Below are 19,616 nucleotides of genomic sequence, written 5' to 3'. Positions count from 1 at the left end.
AAGGAGCATTTGCTGGTGTTTCTAAGTGGATAAAACTGAATGGAATGCATATTCAATGTGCTATTTAACAAGCTTGTAGAGATTTAGAAGTTGGAAAAATACTGAGACAACGTAAACATAAATTTATCATCAATTTCATGAAATAAAACTGAAGAAAGTAATTTTCATTCTGTTTTATGGAAATCCAATGATAACATAATGAACTATACAGCGTTAAATCAGCATTTTGGAAACAAATTGTCAGGTAGGTAGTTATAGGTTCAAAGAATGACTAAAGACTGTGGAACTTTCTTATGGTATGTAGGAATTTATAACAAGTTCTAACAGTGTTGTTAACTGATTAAAAATACCTAATAAGGTTGCAGGATTCATTAATGGGTACTTTTAAAGGAAAATTGGCAATAAAACAATAGCATTTGTTTAAACAGAAAAAAAATTCCGCTGCATTCCTTCTTTTGAAAGGAAACAGCCACATTATGGGTGTTCTCATAGTTTTTTGTTGAAACAAGGCACCTTTTCAAAAACTGTCAAGTTTAGTGTTTCAAAGACATGCTTAAGAACTAAGACAGCGGGTGTGTAAATAAATGTGCTGATTGCATCAAAACTATTCGTAGTTTTGCTTCGTGATTCAGAACTTCTGAAAGGATAGTATTTTAAAGATTAAATATCTAAGTCAATAATTTTCCTTTAGTAATACTGTATGTAACAAATGACCTTAAAAATTTCCTTTGTCTAAGTAAGAATGCTGCTCAGTTCAGGACACTGTAATGTATCAATCCCTATTCTTTACTTTTCTGAACAGAAATGCAAAAGCATTTCCAAGAATTTTCCATTGATGTAAAAGATTCTAATTTAAATTCAGTTGTTTTCAAAGTAGAAGAAACCGAGGTGGTTTTTAAAACATTAACTCTGTTTCCAGCACGACATAAGTGAACTGCACAGAAGTAAAAGGTACTTTTGCTTTCACTTAAATAGCTTGTACTTTAGATGGTAAAATTAGTGTACAAAATCATTAGAGAAGTGGTCTTGTTACCGATCATAAGAGTACGTTTTCAGCTTTTCATCACTGAATATGTATGAGATCATTTTCACAAATGTCCTTTATCAGGTTGGGGAAATTTCCTTCTATTCCCTGTTTTTGTGTTTTGGATGTTGCTACTGCATCACTTTAGGCCATCAGGTGATTATTAGCCTTCCACCCCCGTGTTGTATTAGTGTGATGCATTCGATTCATTTCTTTTTGTATGTTGAACCACCCTTGCATTCACAGGATAAATTCCACTTAATCATGACTTATAATCTTATTGTTATGCTGCTGGGTTCTCTTTTAGACTCATCATTTTTCTGAGATGTCAAGGTAATATTATATATATGTAATATATACATATCTATATGAATATGTAAAAGTTGGTTATATGTAATAGTTGGTTATTCAGATATACAATTATCTAGATATTAATTAGATTTGAAAAGATTAAGCCATGACTTATATGTCACATGTAAATCTCCTAGATATCAATATTGACATCACGATCATCATAAATTTTAGTTCCAGAAAGTGTAGATCAGATAATGTATTCGGAAAGACACATGGAGTGTAATGTCTTTCAAGTTTTTGAGTAATGATGAATAGTGAAGAGAATAATAGAGTTGAATGTCAATTTGTTTTTGAGTGAGCAGAAATGAGATTAATGTTTAGGTGGTTCCCGTAAGCACTAAAGAGATGGATGCCCATAGACCAATCTCAAGAGGCAGGAAATTGATAATTTCACTACCTCTTGAAATAAGTATACCTTACAAAAAGTGTTATTTGCCTGCTTGAAACTTCAGAAATGTAAACACTCTGAATTGGTATAATGTTTGGGTTATTGGTAGACTTTTCAGAGGAAAAAAATGTATAGATAGATTCTGGGTGAATCATAACAGTTTTTCTCAAGATAAAAAGTGTGTATTACAAGGATCGACTCTTAATGTTTTACATAGCTTTCTATTGTTAGAGCAGCTCTAGACATCTTCTGAGCATTCATCTCAAGGTATACCTGGTAGTAACATATGTCAACCCCTGGATTTTAAGCTGCTTATAGGCTGAATTCACATATTATTTTGAATGCATGGCACATATACAGCAAGCGTTCAAAGAATACTTACTGGATGTATAATCTTATAGAAAAGAAGCAGCATGAGCTGGGAAGAATGTAGTCTTCCAATTCTGAAAGTTTAGGGTCATGCTACAAACTATGACCATTTGATCTGTAATCTTAACTTTCCTAGGCTAAAGTTTTTTTTCAATTAAGGAGTTGGTCTAATGTGTCTCTGAAGTCCCTTCTAGGTCCGAAATGTTATGACATGGGTTTAAGACTAGATTTGTGGATAACATGATATAACAACTTACATTAAATCTTCTAAGAAGTAAGCCATTGAGTGGTATTATTACAGCACATGAATTTTTTTCTCTACCTGAATTGCTATAAATGTAGTTGGAATTAATTAGCACCTACACACACACACACAGGCACTATCTATACTCAGATGTTTTCTAAGTATAACACATGATCTGCACTCTCAAGGAGCATAAAATCTAATGTAGAAAAAAAGAAATAAATATAAAATGATGAAACTAACACAAGGAGATATAGGATGAGATGAGCAGGAATTTTATAATTTCTTTGTGGTGAGTCTAGACTTAGTTGAAACTTTAAGTATATGTAACTATGAAGAAGGAAATAGAAGCTTTAGGAAAAAAAAAAAACAACCTAAGTGAGGAAGAGTAAGGAGTCTTGCATTTTAAAGAGCATTGTTTGTTGTTTTCCAGTTGCTAAGTTGTGTCCAACTCTCTGCGATCCCGTGGACGGCAGCATGCCAAGGCTTTCCTGTGCTCCACCATCTCCCGGAGTTTGCTTTGGGAGAGCATATCCACTACTCTCTTGAAGTTTGAAGTTATGGCTCCAAAGAGCTAAATTGCTCTGAATTTTCTTGTTAAGGCTTTCTCTGCAGAACTTGCTTCCTTTTGAGAACTGTTTGTTTTCAAACTCTAGATTTAGACTGCCAATGTATTTTCATTATTGCTTGTTCTTAGAAGTCTGTGTGGGGGTTCTCTAAGTAATGCTGTAAACCATTATTCCCTGGAGGTTGGAGCCAAGGAAGGGCTGTACATCCATGGAGATACCTGGAGGTGGTCCAGGAGCTGTGCAGAGAGAGAAAGGGAAATGGTGCTATGGCTCTGTGCAGTCTTCGTGAGCTCTCCTGTGGGTTACTTGCCCCATGATTGTGGAAACTTCTGCAGGCCTCTTTATAAATAACAGCCCCTCATCTATTGTGCTGTGGAAGATCAAAGTGAAAGAGCCAGATCAGAGTGGCAAGAGTCCATGGGAAAGCCATTCCCTCAGCAAAATGGCAGTGGGTGCATTTGAAGAACTGAATGTGTGTCTTCCCCAAATTTGTTTGTTGAAATCTCAACCCCCTTTGATATGGTACTAGGAAGTAAAGCTTTGGAGAGTTAATAAGATAATGAGGGTGGGCACTCCTGAATAGGATTAGTATCTTTATAAGAAAAAACACTAGAGAGCTGGCTTCCTATCTGTGCTCTCTGCCTTGTGAGGAACAATTCTTGGGCCTATCATTATACACTTAACAGGTCCTAACTTGGTTTTACTTTGTATAATTTATCTATGAACACACTCTTAACTCTTTAAAACTTGTTAGAAAAGTCATCAGTCCCTGATCACCCTCGTTTTCATTTTTCTTTCCCTAGAAACAACTACTTTTCAACTCTTAACTGACACTTTTTTTTGTTATTTACTGACGTGTCTCTAATGAATAGCTGTATATTGCTAAATCTTGATATTCAACAGTGTTTTTGCTACTTCTTGGGCACTTTTTGTCTGTTTGTTTTAGGTATTAACTACTGATTTCTCAAAATGGGAGCTGAGAATTTAGCTCTTTGTAATCTCTTCCCCATCTTTCTCTCCTAATTCCTGCCCTTTCAACCCAATGGAAAATAATATTAGATGATTTTGGTTAGATCAATATCAATACTCAGACTAACAGGATTAGGATCATATAAACACACTTAACATTTGAGCTGTGTAATATACAAAATTAAAAAAAAAATTCCTGCACATTTTTTAAGCCACTGAAACTAGTGATTGTCTGCTTTTTTCCCCTGATTTATTTATTCCCACAATCTCCCACTATTCCTTTTCTTAGCATATTTTCTTGTTGCATGGATTCTACACTTTTTTCCATCCAGGTGAGCAAAACACTGAGGTAATCTGGCTAGACTCCTTCTCTGGAAACCCCTAACATCTTATTCTTAGATCTCTTTTCTAAGACTCCTCAGAAAAAGTCTCTTCTAATTCCTTGCCTGGAGTATATGAACCTCTCACATAAAAAGTTTTATATTATTTAAGATCAATTTGTTGATTTTTTTCTATTGTTAAAAAAGTGGCAACTTTCAGTAAAAATAAAATTTAGAAACACAACAAATAGAAAGATATGCAGATGTAAAATGTTAATTCCACATCAGTAAGATAAAATAATTGTTTTTTTCCTATATTGTTTTCTTTGTTTTGCATTGAACAAAGCTGGCACTAGAGAAGACACTCAAAATTTTTTGATAGAGCATAAATACAAAATTCAATGTTACATCAACATACATAAACAATGGCCAGTATTTATGTATATGAAATAAATAGTACATCTTAACCATGAATTTTTAAATAAATTGATGTGCACACTTAAATTTGTTTTGCAAAGTGACTGTTCCAATGGAAGGCAAAGCATAGGAAGGTAAATCGCGTGACAGATATATGTTCCACAGAAGTGATATGAAATAGACATTTATCAGGGATGCTGAAGGTAGATCTAGTTAACTTTGGTTGGTGGTTGAAGAGGATTTATTAAGCACTACTGCAGATGTAAAACTTTTTAAGTAGCAGGGGAAATTCTTTCACTTAACCCTCCATCTGAGGGTCTTCTCTTTCTTCCAAAGTCTAAGATATTGAAATATCCTACAGGTAGGGAAGATGTTTTGTGGACAGTATCAGAGAAAACTATCCCCTGTGCTTCCAGCAGTTGAAGGGATCTTGGCATTGCTATTAGAAAGAAAAAGAGTCTTGAGCTATTGGCAAATCATTGGTTATGGAGTCTGAATATTTAGAAAAAGTATACATGCTTTGAGTATTCACTGCAGCAATGCTTCAAAGCCCAGTGTAAGGAAGGGATTGGCTGGTACACAAAGCTGTCAGTCATTCAATTACCCTAGGGTGAGAGCAGGATGAAATACACGGAAGGGCAACAAATGCTGCCAAATTAAATAGAACAAAAAATGAAATGAATGTAAACCTGAGCAAAATCATTTTCCAGCCTGCTCCTATCCAAGGGTTTAGAAGGAAGCTTTTAAAAAAACATTAAAAAAAGAAATTAAGACTTTAAATGCTAATTGTTTCAGATTCTTCATAATTTGTAATATGTGAATATATTTGTGCATATGTATATCATATATGCTTCCCTGGTGTCTCAGATGGTAAAGAATCTGCCTGTAATGCAGAAGACCCAGATTCGATCCCTGGGTTGGGAAGATTCCCTGGAGGAGGAAATGGCAACCTACTCTAGTATTCTTGCCTGGAGAATTCCGTGGACAGAGGAGCCTGGGAGTTGCAGCCCGTGGAGTCATAAGAGTCAACTCTCAGTAAATTATTCATTGGATAATAATAGTGGTTCCGCTGATTTTATCTCAGTTTTTTTTTTGGTTTTGTTTTTTCCCCCAGCTTTACTGAGATAGAGTTAACACATGCATGTTCAGTTGCTTAGTCATGTCCAACTCTTCCGTGGGCAGAGGAGCCTGGTGGGCTACAGTCCATGGGCTCTCAAGAGTCAGACATGACTTAGCTACTGAACAACAACAACATATATATTATCCTGTAAACAACTGAAAGGTCTAGGCTGTTATGTGCAACCTGGGGGCACATGTCAGACTCTTTTCTATTATGAGGGAAAATGTGCAACATGGAAAGGAGGTTTACTTTGGAATAGATTTATCTTAATCTAACTTGCAGAGTTTTTGTGAAGGTTACTGAACTGATGTTTTCAACATTCTTTGACATCTTCAGACAAAAGTATAAGTGGTTAGTTTCACTATATTGATAGTATTATATCAAACAAATTTGCTTAGGTATTTTTAAGTTTCAATCCCTACTGCCTCCAATAGAGCAGCTGTGGTTAAAATGACACATCTTTTTTCAGTTGCGAGGTTATGAGAATTGAAATATTGAAGATTTTAAAATATCAATTATACATGCATATAACGCCTAGTTAAATTTTAAATGTACTTCATAATTTGGAAGGGAGGGTAGAGTAAATACTTAATTCTGCCACTTTCTCTGTGGTTCAACAAAGCATTTTCTTGGCCATTGTCCTAATTGAATCTGAGCTGGGATGTTCCATAACATTGAACTTATTATAATTCTGAAATGAGAATTCCAATAGAATGGAATTGTTCCATTCTATTGCCCTTCTAACCACTCCAAGGTTTCCTGATGTATCTGGCTCATGATAGTAAAGAGGGAAAAAGCTACTCAAAAAGCCAAAAGGCGACTTTAGACAATTATGTACATTTTATCTTTTAAAGTCTTTCAACCTTTGGAGTTGAGAAAAATTGTTTTTTTGTGTGTTTCAAGATTGTGTTAAATAGTCACCTTGACTCACTCAGTAGACCTGGAACACATTATGCTGAGATAAGTCAGACAGAAAAAGACAAGTACTTTGTGATAGCACTTATATGTGAAATCTAAAAAAGCCAAACTCATAAAAACAGAAAGCCAAATGGTGGCTACTGCAGAATGGGGGATAGGGAGATAGGAAACGTGTTTGAAGGGACAAATTTGCAACAAGCAGTAAACACATCCTAGAGATTTAATGTGCAATAGACAATGATATTGTATTATAATTATCAAACTTGCTAAGAGACTAAAATTTAATGTTTCCCACCACTAGAAAGAAAGGATCATTATGTAATGTGAAAGATGTGATCGCTACAGTGGTAATCATATTACAATATATAATGTATCGAATTAACATGTACACCTTAAATTTGTGTTATATGTCAAATATATTTCAATAAGAACACAGAAAAAGCAAAAGTGAAGCCTACTGAAAGAAAGCAAAACAAATCCCTCATGTAAGAGATACAGGAGAAACTTCAAAGAAAATTATGAATGTCTAGTACAACCAATGGCAACCCATGCCAGTACTCTCGCCTGGAAAATCCCATGGAAGGAGGAGCCTGGTAGGCTTCAGTCCATGGGGTCGCTAAGACTCGGACACGACTGAGCGCCTTCACTTTCACTTTTCCCTTTCATGCATTGGAGAAGGAAATGGCAACGCACTCCAGTGTTCTTGCCTGGAGAATCCCAGGGACGGCGGAGCCCGATGGGCTGCTGTCTATGGGGTCACACAGAGTCGGATATGACTGAAGTGACTTAGCAGCAGCAGCAGTACAACCATATGCTAAAGTGAGAGGTAGGCTGTCTTGCAAACAGTGGACCAGAACTTTTTTTGCTGGCATTATCCCATGACCCAGCTCAAGATATAAAATAGTTTAATTGGAAAAGAAATAGTCACTTCTTTTTGCTCTCAATTTTCATTGATATGGATGTACCTCCTAGAAGAATCTGGCATATTACCTACCCTGTGGGAATTTATGGTTTTGCTGTCAAGAAAATAGTTACATACATGAATATGTTACTAAATATTAAGACACCGTATCATATGAAATAGGCTATCTTTATAAAATATTATCCCAGCATTCTAACTCTAAATGGGACAAGATTTCAGAGAAAGATGTGTTCAAAAAAAGGTTTCTTAGAGATGATAGTATTGTTCATGCCACAGTTTTGAAACTGATACAGAAGCATTGGGAATAGATCATCCAGGATGTGATGAACTGATCTGAACTGAACCTGAACTGATGTGTCTGAAAATTTTAAACATTATTAATTTTATATTTTCATCTCAGAGGAAAGACTTGACTTTTTTAATGGAAAAAATACTGTTTTATAGAAAGAGTTTTTGAAGATTATAAGCACTTCATAGAATCAGAGCCTGTGGCCAAATTATTAACACTAAAGATGCTGATTCAGTTGAGAGAGGTTTAATGAGGTCTTATTAGATACAAAGCAGTGTGCTAGACTTTCGCGTTTATATAAAAATGCACCTGCTTGTACAATCAGATAACCTAGAAGTTAATATAGGTTGCTAATGATATAACAAATTAAGCTTATGATACGTGCAAATGAGGGGCCATAGACATGGTAAGGAATTTACCGAGATATCTACCAAGATCCAGCCAACGTTCTGAGAGCTGCAGTACCTTGGGACATGATTTGATTCTGAAAATCGACCACATTAACTATCCTTGTGAACTTTAAAAGCTATGTTTGTAAATGCACGCCGGGCCCTGGGAATAAAAACTTAGAACTTTGTTAACTCCTAACAGTGACAGGAAACATGTGAGTCCTTAGGATAATGGGTTTTATTTCACTCCACTACAGAGTTGTTCATGATCTCAAGTCCTGTGGCAGGTAAGCAAGACTGGATGAAAGACTTTTTTTTTTTTTGGATAAAAATAGTTGATTCCAGCTGGATTTCCCCTTTTAAGTAGCTTGTCCTGAGGGATACGTGCTTGCTGTGACGGGCACAATTTACTAATGCTGTGTAGGATCTGACTAGAGAAACTCATTCTAAAGACAAGTAATGGGGGATTTGGTGCTTTGTGAGAGACACTGTGTTTTGAGACGTACTGACACACAGCATCCACTCCCATTGCTTCCAGCTTCCATTGCCTCAGAGCCAAGAAGAGCCCCTGACTTTGAGATGTTCCTGCTGGGCAGACAAGGAAAGGAAAAGCAGCTGAAATTCACTGTTTGGGTGGGAAATATATATGTAACTGTCAAAGTAGTAAATGAGGATATCTTAACAATAGAACCCAATCCAGTAGAAAAAAATATTTTACAAATCAAGTTTGAAAAGCTTATTTTTGGCTAGTTTTTGCAGCTGTGGGATCTTTATGCCCTGACCAAGGGTAAAACCTGTGCTCCCTGCAGTGGAGGTGCAGAGTCCTAACCACTGGGACCACCAGGGAAGTCCCTAAAAGACTGGACTATAATGAAGAATAAATTAGAAACATCTCAACTTCTCTCATACATAGACTGTACCTAAATAAACTTGATTATTCACCAAACTTTCTGTGTATAAAGATTTTTTTTTTTTTTGCTATATAGAGAAAAGGCATACACAACCTTTTGCAAATATCTAAAAGGTGGTTTTAGAAGAAATATGATAAATATAGAATGAAATACATAGCTAATTCTCAAAGCATCAATCCTGCTTAATATAATGCTTTTTGCATTCAGTCAGTCTAAGGGAGAATGATAACGAGCCTGATACATTCTCAGTAAAGGTTTGACTGTAGATTGTATGAATCAATAAATCTTCTCTCTCTTTATGGTATATATACAAACACTTGATTGGCCAGTGACTGACAGATCCGATACTTCAAAAGAGGAGCACATGGATGTATGTTACTCAAGAACCATATTTTCTTCTTATTGCCAAAATTACTCTTCAGATGTAATTGAGGTGCTTGGATATTTGCATCTTGTTCAGTCTGGTTACCATTTTCCACTCTACTAGAGCAATGCTTTCCAGCACTAAGAAGAAAAAAAAATGTGTTTTTGAAAGGATTAGCTTGTGATCAGATCAAAGCTTGGAAAGTTTGAGTTCAAAATCCATTGTGGTCATACTCAGATGCAAGAGGTGAAATGTCAGGCCCTAAAGTGTAGGTCTGTGGTGGTGTGGCTTATCTGCCTTTGCCCTCTAGATGCACTCTCCACCCTTCTCCACCCTACTCTGGGCTTTGTTGTTTAGTCGCTAAGTCATGTGTGACTCTTCATGACCCCATGAACTATAGCCCGCCAGGCTCTTCTTCCATAGGATTTCCCAGGCAAGAATACTAGAGTGGGTTGCCATTTCCTTCTCCAGGGGATCTTCCTGATCCAGGGATCAAACCCATGTCTCCTGCACTGGCAGTCATATTCGTTAACACCGAGTTACCAGGAAAGCCCAGAAAGAGACTGACTAAAGACTGAGCTTCAAACTGAGGGTAGGGTCAACACCACCGCTGACCAGAGTAGGTTGTATACTCCCAGCTTTAGAGTTGACCCACAGGCTTTACATAGTGAAACTCTTGTCCTCAGGGTTTGTGTTGGGTCCTCTCTATAGGCAGACTGGAAGGAATAGGCTAAGCTGGTTGTGTTTTCTCTACAAAGCTCACCTCCTTCTCCATCATTCCTATCTCCAGAATACTGCTCTTACCCTCACAGTTTTCAATAATCCTGGCCTCCCTTTATAAATAATCCTTTTATTATACTTGTGACAAATGTCTTGCCTCCCCACTAACTACCTGATACAGGCTTCAATCACAAAACACATACTGTTTGGCCGATGAGTTGATAACATTTGTTGGACATCCATTGACTTTGAGGCACTACTCATTTGCAAGATAATCAAAAAACTTATCCCTCCTGTGAGATAGAGGAAGGAAAACAGTTGTTCAAAAGAGTGTAATTTGGGCATGGTTTTAAAAAATTCAATGTTTTGGACACAAACATAGGCTTATGGTCTTACTATTTGTTTCCAATTCTAAAAGCATCTTGAACATAGCTATATTTCATGGTTCAGTTGAGTTCAGGAAAAGCAAATATTTATATGACAGAACAACCTGAATCAAAGAAGCAGATAGGTGGTTCTGGGGAAAGGGAAATTAATATCTCTCTGAAACTATAAACTTTTTCCATACATCTATAATTGTCATATGGAGATATTAAACTTATAGTCAAAGTAATTCTACATAAAGTGATTACCATTCTTCACTTTTACATTGGTCTGGAAAAGATGATGAGAAATAGGGCTATACTTAAGCACACCAGATATATTTCTACAATTCTGGAGTTTGCTAAAAACCTAGAAAATATTATACAGTGAGTTGGTTTGACGTGATGTTCCATACAAAGTAATTAGTTTTGTTATGTTTGAAATAAGACAAACTTTCGGACACTGCTCAACTGACAGTCTTGAATTTTTACTGAATGCTGATTAAATTACATAACACTGAACTATAGATTTTAAAAATATATGAGTATGACATACATAATGTGTTTCTTCTTTGGAACCTAATGAATGGGAACATGGTCTTAGTCTAGTTTTCACTATATTTTTGTCACAGGAAAAAAATTGACACAGCTGTCTCTGTGTGTTCATAGCACTGTTGCTTTTCAGTCAGCAAATGAAAATTTAACTTCTCATGTCTTCCTTTATGGAGGAAATTCAGCTGCATTTTCTTTTGAAAATGGAACTGGAATGGAAGCAAATCTTTTTCTTTTACCATATATCACAATGAGGACTGATATTGTCTAGAACTAAAATAAGTGGTAATGATTTGCTCTAGGGTATGTAACTTTACACATTCTGAAGTTTCTTTTATCAGTGGTATGGAAATAAAAGATACATGTATCTTTTATTTCCAACATCTACTCTCTAGATGAAAACAGCTTTCGAAAGGACTACATTTGAACCCACTACAGAACTGCCCTGTGCAAACATTCTTCCCTTGCCTGGACTCGCTCATTCTCTCATGCCATCACACGACCAGCTCCAGTATCTCAGTCTGTCCTGTGCTGTGCTTAGCTGCTGAGTCATGTCCAACTCTTTGCAACCCCATGGATTGCAGCCCCCAGGCCTCTCTGTCTCTGGGGATTCTCCAGGGAAGAATACAAGAATACTGGAGTGGGTTGCTATTCCCTCCTCCAAGGGATCTTCCCAACTTGGGGATCAAACCCAGGTCTCCCGCATTGCCAGCAAATTCTTTACTGACTGAGCCACCAGGGAAGCCGGAGGCAGACCTAACCTGATGCCCCTGCTGACAGAATTTGTCTTTTGCTGCTTTGCCTCCGTATGGGCCACCTATTTCTGTGGACATGTATCACCCTGCATATTATATGTTATTTCCAGACCACACTGCCAATTCATTTTGGCGACCGAATCTTGTCTTTGATGATTAGCAGATCTTAAGAAACTCATTAGCAGGCAATCAGGCTGAACCTAGTCAATACTATCCTACTACTCATTTATTTGCAGAGAAAATAGAATAAAATAACTTTTACTGGGTTTGTGAGAACCAGCAATTTAACTTGAGCATAGTTCTCAGATATAAGCTAAAGGAGAGAAACTGTCTTGTTTGTGATTATATCCCCAGACGACTGTATGTCCATTAAGATCAGTAAGTATTGGTTAATGAAATTAGGAAATAACAAATAAACACCAAACCTTTACTATATAGTTTGCTTCGTTCTATAACAGCCATCAACTTATCCACTGTCCTCCCCCGCCAGTTTTTAGCCATTTGCTGACTTGCTCTTTCATTCAAGCTTGTGTCCCTGAAGACAGGCCCATTTTTCTTTATATGTATTTCTTCTTTTGTATTGGAAAAAAGGAAAGCTTGGTGTGTGTGTGTGTGTGTGTGTGTGTACACATGTAGTTTATCAGAAAGGAAAAGCCTTCTTCCTTGATCAGACCGAGTTCACTGCACAACCCTGACAGTGGCTTAATTTACATCTGTTTCATAGAAGTGAAAAGGTGAGTAAGGTTGTCCAGGTGCCTTCCAGCACATTCTCTCTGCTCTGCAGAGAAGAGACAGCATCCCTGGATTCCTGCTGCCCTTCCAGCAGGAGACCTGCCTTTCTGTCCAGTTGAAATATTTCCTTGATGAAGGCCTCAGGGTTGAAAGATTGGGGAGTGGAGGAGAGAGTTTGTTCTTGAATTTATGAACTGTGTGTGTGAGAAACTTAAGCGGCACGGTTCTCCCATCAACATTACAGATATGAGCAAAATAATAATCCTTTTTATCATCCTACAGTCCATAAAACCAATGCCTTTTAATGGTGTGGGCATAATGAAAGGAAATATTAAGTTAATTGGACAGGCACAGTGTAAAGTCTCAGTAGTAACTTCCATGCATTGCTTTAACTCTCTCAGCTCATATTTCAAATGACTGTTGCTGAGAGAACTCCCAAATATATTCTTGGCGAATGTGAGTTCGTTCTTTCCTTTCTTTCCTTTTTAAAGTTCATCACCTCCGCGGGGCTTTAACAATCACATTATAAATGCTATTTTGTGTTTTCACATACTTTTTCCTTCACTGAAAAAAATGTTTGCTTTTCTTCAAGGTTGCAACACTTGAAACCAGAACCAAGGACTATGGCTACTAAATTCCAAGTCTTGTTTTATGTACTTGCTTCAAAACAGACTTATATTTTTCTTAGTGTCTTTTACGAGTATATCAGTCACCAATAAAAGAGAAGAGGGTAATCCTGGCCAAATTAATAGCCATTTTTCATGGCACATCTGATAATACCCTTTATAGATAAAAGAGTAGTATGCACTTAAAATAATCTCTTAAAAATCTTTCTTCACAAACATTTTTTTGGGGTCAGGTCTTTCATTGTTTTTCCTCTCTAAGTGTCTAGATTGTGTATATTAGAGAGCATCAATTCTCTTTCCAGTGACTGCTATATTCACGCTTCTGTATTTTATTCATTCTGTTTTATGGACTTTGTAAACTTGACTTTCAGTTAACCTTTTGCCCCCTGAGGCTAAACTTTTGATTTAAAATTATTTGAAGCTTTGGACTCTCAGAATTTTTTCTGGGTAGAGATCCACCTAAGGCTTTAGGCTACTCAGAGCCAGGAAGCACATCTTTCAGAGTTATGTCAGGGACCATCTGTTGGCGCCAGAGAGCACAAAGGCGGTAGCACTAGATGGCTGGGAATATGACAGTGTTCCCTGAAACTCAGTGATGCTGCCAGAGAATTCCTCTTTCAGGGTCAAGTGATGCTATAGATACAGTTCTAGTAGCATGAAGCCCATTTAGGCCCCTTGAGCATTTGGCTAAGCCATTCATCAGAGACCTCACCATTTAGCCCAGCCTCCCTGTGTTCACAGTAGCTTGTTGTTCAGTCGCTCAGTCATGTCCAACTCTTTGAGACCCCATGGACTGCAGCACGCCAGGCTTCCCTGTCCTTCACCATCTCCTGGAGTCTGCTCAAACTCATGTCCATTGAGTCGGTGAGGCCATTCAGCCATCCCGTCCTCTGTTGCCCCCTTCTCCTCCTGCTCTCTGTCTTTCCCAGCATTAGTATCTTCCAGTGAGTCGGCTCTTTGGATCAGGTAGCCAAAGTATTAGAACTTCATCTTCAGCATCAGTCCTTCCAATGAATATAAAGGGTTGATTTCCTTTAGGATTGCTACTTGGTGGGGTGTTAATGTGTCTGGGTGTCATGACCTGCCTGCTCTTTGCACTCTAACTGTTCTACAACCACGCTTCCCTCTTTCCATTTACCTCAACCCACTGGGCTCCTTAGAGCTTCTCTCCCAGGCTTTGATTCTTTAATCAGAGTAGTTCTCACCAACACCATAGACTGCTTTTTTCTCTTAACTTTTCGTCAATTGTTTTTTTTGGGGGGCTCACTAGTAATTGCTTTATTTGATAGATATAATTTAACATCAACCAGCAGTTGTAGCATTTACATTAAAAACTTTTTTTTATTGAATGAAAGACTCTTTAAATTCTTTGGTCTTTCCAGTTTTCAAAAGTACATGATTCCATATAATCCCATAATAACCCTTTTCTTTGCAAAATAACTTTCTTCTTCCCCCTACCCCTCCAAGGCCTCTCCCGGCTTCCCTCTCCCCACTGGTGAGCCCTAGTTTACTGAGTCAATTAAGTAATATCCCACTTCCCCTCCCCATCAATCCTCTTTGTTGTTATACCAGGCTTGAAAGGCTTGAGAACTTTCCAGAACTATGTGAACTGATTGGGCCCAGTAGCTCTGTCTCCCTCTCTAAATAAGTAATGTGTTACCATACTTCACTGTAGAGACTAATAAGATCTCTGGAAACTCTGTTTTCCTAACTTGTCCTGAAATCTATATCTGTAGGTTTTAGTTTTTTCTGAGTTTTATCCCTGTTACTAAATAAATGATACTCTGCTGATGTTCTGCTCTCAGTTTACACTCAGACTCAAGTGTGAATTCAAGTTTATCTTCCCTTTTACCATGGTGTGTTTATAACACAATACAGAGGTAGAAGGAGTCCATAATTTGAAGCTACAACACTTAAGTTTGGGCAGGCAGCTTCTTTCAAATTTATGTAAGTCCTTGAAGTGTGAATAGCATTACCAGTATTACATGTGGTGCCTTAATACTTTTACAATGCATTTTTATTACTTTTTATTCTTCCTATGAGTGCCCTAGCTCATCTACTCACAGAAATATCAGACATCTCTGTAAAATACTTAGTAACTATTTGCCCAAAGTAAAACTCTTTGGTGTGATGCTTTAGAACCACCTTATACTTGTTCAAATATATGTTTTCTGATCTTCACTTTTCCTAAAAATTCTCAGCTCTCACCAGCCCTGTTATCTCCTGAAGACAACAGGGCACTGTGTTAACTCCTCAGTCCCACCACCGCTACCCTTCTCTTTGCCTTTTTATTCCAACTTGTTCTTCAAGCCCCATCTCACCTTGATTTTCTGGGTATTAATCTATTAACTCCATTTAATACCTAAATGAAACAACCATACTACCTAACATTTGCCTTGTTCATGGTCTACTGGCCTGACTTGTATTATGATGATGATGTTAATTACTCTGTAGACCCTGATTATTGCTTAACAATTCATACCTAAGAAAGTATTTTCTTGGCCTTGGTTTTCTGACAAAATGAGGAACATTATATTTTCTCTTCATAGGTCTTTATGAGATTTTATAGGTTAATTAAAACATTATGAAAAGCTTCTTGAATTAAGATTAATAAAGTTATATATCTTTATGCTTGGCAGTCAGTTCTATTTTTCTGTATATTACTGTTATTGATAGCAAGCTATTTTTGAAAAGTTTACTTTTTCTTAGCCTTTAAAACAGTTCTTAAAGTTCAAACTGTGACCAGTGGCTGTTGTTGTGTAGATGGATAAAACAAAGCAAGACATGCTGTGTAATTCCCTCCCACACAGGTATTTATGTGCACTTCTTAAATGAAGAAAAAAAGAGGGAATAAAGAAAAAATAAAGAAAACAAGAAAAGGAAGGAAAGAAAACATGAAATGTTATAAAGTAAATGACAGAAAATTTCCTAGCAAGTTTTTACGCAATTCATTTAATTCAAACTTTGATTTAAAGATGGAATATTTTGTAATGGAACCATATCTGAGTCATAAATCTAATTGCATCCTTAATTTTGGAAGCAAGTGGATACAGTATTATGTCTTTTTAAATGTGGTCTTGAACGAAAGAGTAATTTGCAGCCAAGTAACAGCCTCCAGTTTTTAAACCCTTGTTTTCTTCCCCTGGGATGAAGATCTTTTGTGTGTCTGCCAACCGGTTTTTTCTTTTTTAATCTGGTGACCAATGAAGAAACTTGACAGTTTTCATAAACTGAAAAGTTATGGGAAGATATAAACTTCCAATTAAAGGGCTTTAAATGTGATTAGGTTTGTTTGAGTGAAAACAGCTTCCCTTTTTTGGGTTCCTCTATTCTAGCCCTTGTGTTGATTTAACTAATGGATGTCAAGTGTGATCCCTTCATCTTTGGGGTCTCTGGTTCCTTCTGGAGATAAAATTCTGTGATTCTATGCAAAAATGATTCTCAGTTTGGTTGGGTGATCAATATTTGTAAAACTCTGATAGACGCTATAAATTGTCTCCCCAGTAAAAAGTACAGATTCCTGAAAGATACGTACAGTTGACCCTAGAACACTATGGGTTTGAACTGCATGGGTCCCTTTAGACATAGACTTTTTCCATTAAACAGGCATTGCAGTACTACACAATTTGCACTTAGATACGGAAGGACTTCAAAAACAGAGAGACAACAGTAAATTTATAGATGAATGTTGGACTGCATGGGGGTTGCTGCCCCATGCCCCTAACTCCTGCATTGCTCAAGGGTTAACTGTATATGTACATAATTATATTTATATGGCTTCCTTGGTGGCTCAGATGGTAAAGAATCTGCCTGCAATGCAGGAGACCCAGATTTGATCCCTGGGTTGGGAAGCTCCCCTGGAGAAGGGCATGGCAACCCACTCCAGTATTCTTGCCTGGAGAGTCCCATGGACAGAGGAGCCCGGTGGGCTACAGTCCATGGGGTTGCAAACGGTCAGATACGACTGAGCAGCTAACACTTTTTTCATGAAATACATGTATATACATATATGTATGTGTTTATGTATATGTGTGTGTATATGTATATAGTTTTCTTTTTTCTTAAATTGCCCAGAGTTCGCTGTTAGGTACGCAGCCATTATGCAGGTTTTCATAACAACCAAGCCCCCCCAGTAGTATGGACCCCAGAATCTGCAGAAGCCCATTGCAGTCTCTGAGATGGCAGATAGAAGGCTGGCACATGGCCTGAGCTCTTGCCAACTGAATCATCCTGTCTACTCCTGGGACTTTGAGTCTAGATCTAATGCTACAAAGAAACAGTGATCCCTATGTATGTATTCTGGAGGCACAAGTGGGTTCAATGCTCAGACCAGCAAGAGCTGTGTTTCCAGCAGTGAAGTACTATGTCTGCTAGCAGTGGGGTCCTAACCAGTCTCTTGTGTGATTTTCACTATTATTGCCTAGCTTCCTTTGGTTTCATAACTGATTTCTAAGTTCTACAGTATCTTTCCAGTAAATTTGTCAAACTAGCCAATATCCTTCTAGTAAATTCACTTTCTGTTTAACGTCACCAGAATGGGTTTCTGTTGTTTGTAAACAAGAGCCCTAATACACGTAAGAGTAAGAAAATAGTTTCAGTATTTTATTATAATGAGTCCCTAAGTCCATCCACAGATCAGTTCAGTTGCTCAGTCGTGTCCGACTCTTTGCGACCCCATGAATCACCCTGTCCATCACCATCTCCTGGAGTTCACTCAGACTCAGGTCCATCGAGTCAGTGATGCCATCCAGCCATCTCATCCTCTGTCGTCCCCTTCTCCTCCTGCCCCCAGTCCCTCCCAACATTAGAGTCTCTGCCTCTCAATCTAGTGGCTTGGTATTTTGGGGGAATTGGTGGTTGGTGCTGCGGGTTGTTGTGCAGTCGCTAAGTCATGTCTGACTCTTTGTGACCATGGACTGCAGCACGCCAGACTTCCAAGTCCTTCACTATCTCCCAGAGTTTGCTCAAACTCATGTCCATTGAGTCAGTGATGCCATTCAACCATCTCATCTTCTGTCAACCCCTTCTCCTCTGGCCCTCAGTCTTTCCTAGCATCAGGGTCTTTTCCAAAGGGTTGCCTCTTTGCATCAGGTGGCCAAAGCATTGGAACTTCAGCATCAGTCCTTCCAATGAATATTCAGGACTGATCTCCTTTAGGATTGACTGGTTTGATCTCCTTGGAGTCCAAGGTACTCTCAAGAGTCTTCTCCAGCACCATAATTCGAAAGCATCAATTCTTCAGCGTTCAGCTTTCTTTATGGTCCAACTCTCACATCTGTACATGACTACTGGAAAAACCATAGCTTTGACTACATGGAACTTTGCCAGCAAAGTAATGTCTCTGCTTTTTAATATGCTGTCTAGGTTTGTCATAGCTTTTCTTCCAAGGAGCAAGCATGGTGGTGGTTAGGATGGGGAAGTAGCATAAAGGGATGGTTAAGGACATCTGCTCTAAAGAACATCAAGTTAATTGTTAAAAAATATTACAGGTATGAAAACCTCAACTTTCTTACAGTATTAGTATGAGGTAAAAAGTCATGAATTTATGCTTATCATTTCTAGAAAGTCAAGTTTATTTTAAAAGGGTACATTTATAATCTCAGTTATTTACTTTAGGTCTTGGTACCTCTTATTTTTAAGCTGAGGAGTAAGTTAGATGTCTATCCTCTGACCAAAGTAAATTAAATAAGGCTCCTCATAAATTCATCTTCTGTAATGTGTGCCGAAGAGGCTTTTTTAGTGAAGGAAATAAAACAAAAGGGCTTATATCTGGGTTATAAGTGGGCTCACATTCATCTGACCCAGCAATTCTCTCACACTGAGTCTTTTCATAAAAAATTTCAGAGTAGAAATATAGGAGGCTGGTCTATGTAAGTTAGTCTACCTAGTATATTCTGCAAAGACAAATTTTAAAAATTAACCTCAGAATGTTTACAGAGTAACAGATGGGCTGCAATTGAATGTCTAAGTTAATACATAATGCGCCTACTACATGTTTAAATGGCCTGTATGTATAGATTTTGTTAAAGTATAAATGACACCTAAGCTATGAAGATTAAAGCTGTGAAGTGTGTATATGTGTGTGAAATCTCTTTTCCAAGGTAATCAAGTTCTCTTAGTAGAATTTATCACTTGTGAGGCAATTAATACTTGTGAGGCAATTAGTAGCTTAAAATTTAAAATATAAGGAAACTAGAAAGTATGAGATCCAGAGAATAAGTGAGCTGGGCAGGTCATGTGACTTCAGAAAATGAAGAAAGGAAAGCAAATCTGTTTTCTCCAATCCTTTGTGCTTTCTTTTG

The 19,616-nt window shown here is 37.6% G+C and overlaps 1 long non-coding RNA gene across 2 annotated transcripts in view; it reads left to right on the top strand.

Annotated features, from left to right (window-relative positions):
• Nucleotides 1–19,616, top strand: part of LOC102390278 — a 131,037-nt gene that overhangs the window by 23,116 nt on the left and 88,305 nt on the right. Inside the window, exon 2 of one of the 2 annotated variants that reach the window (XR_006549086.2) lies at nt 8,831–9,238. The exons of the other annotated variant lie outside the window; for it this stretch is intronic. This is a non-coding gene — a long non-coding RNA (uncharacterized LOC102390278). Of the gene's footprint in view, nt 1–8,830; nt 9,239–19,616 lie in introns of those variants that run through there. 2 annotated transcript variants of the gene reach the window in all.

The sequence above is a fragment of the Bubalus bubalis genome, chromosome 1, assembly GCF_019923935.1.
Source record: "Bubalus bubalis isolate 160015118507 breed Murrah chromosome 1, NDDB_SH_1, whole genome shotgun sequence".
NCBI lineage: Eukaryota > Metazoa > Chordata > Mammalia > Artiodactyla > Bovidae > Bubalus > Bubalus bubalis.
Note: the sequence above shows the minus strand (reverse complement) of the source record. Positions and strands in the feature narration are given on the sequence as shown.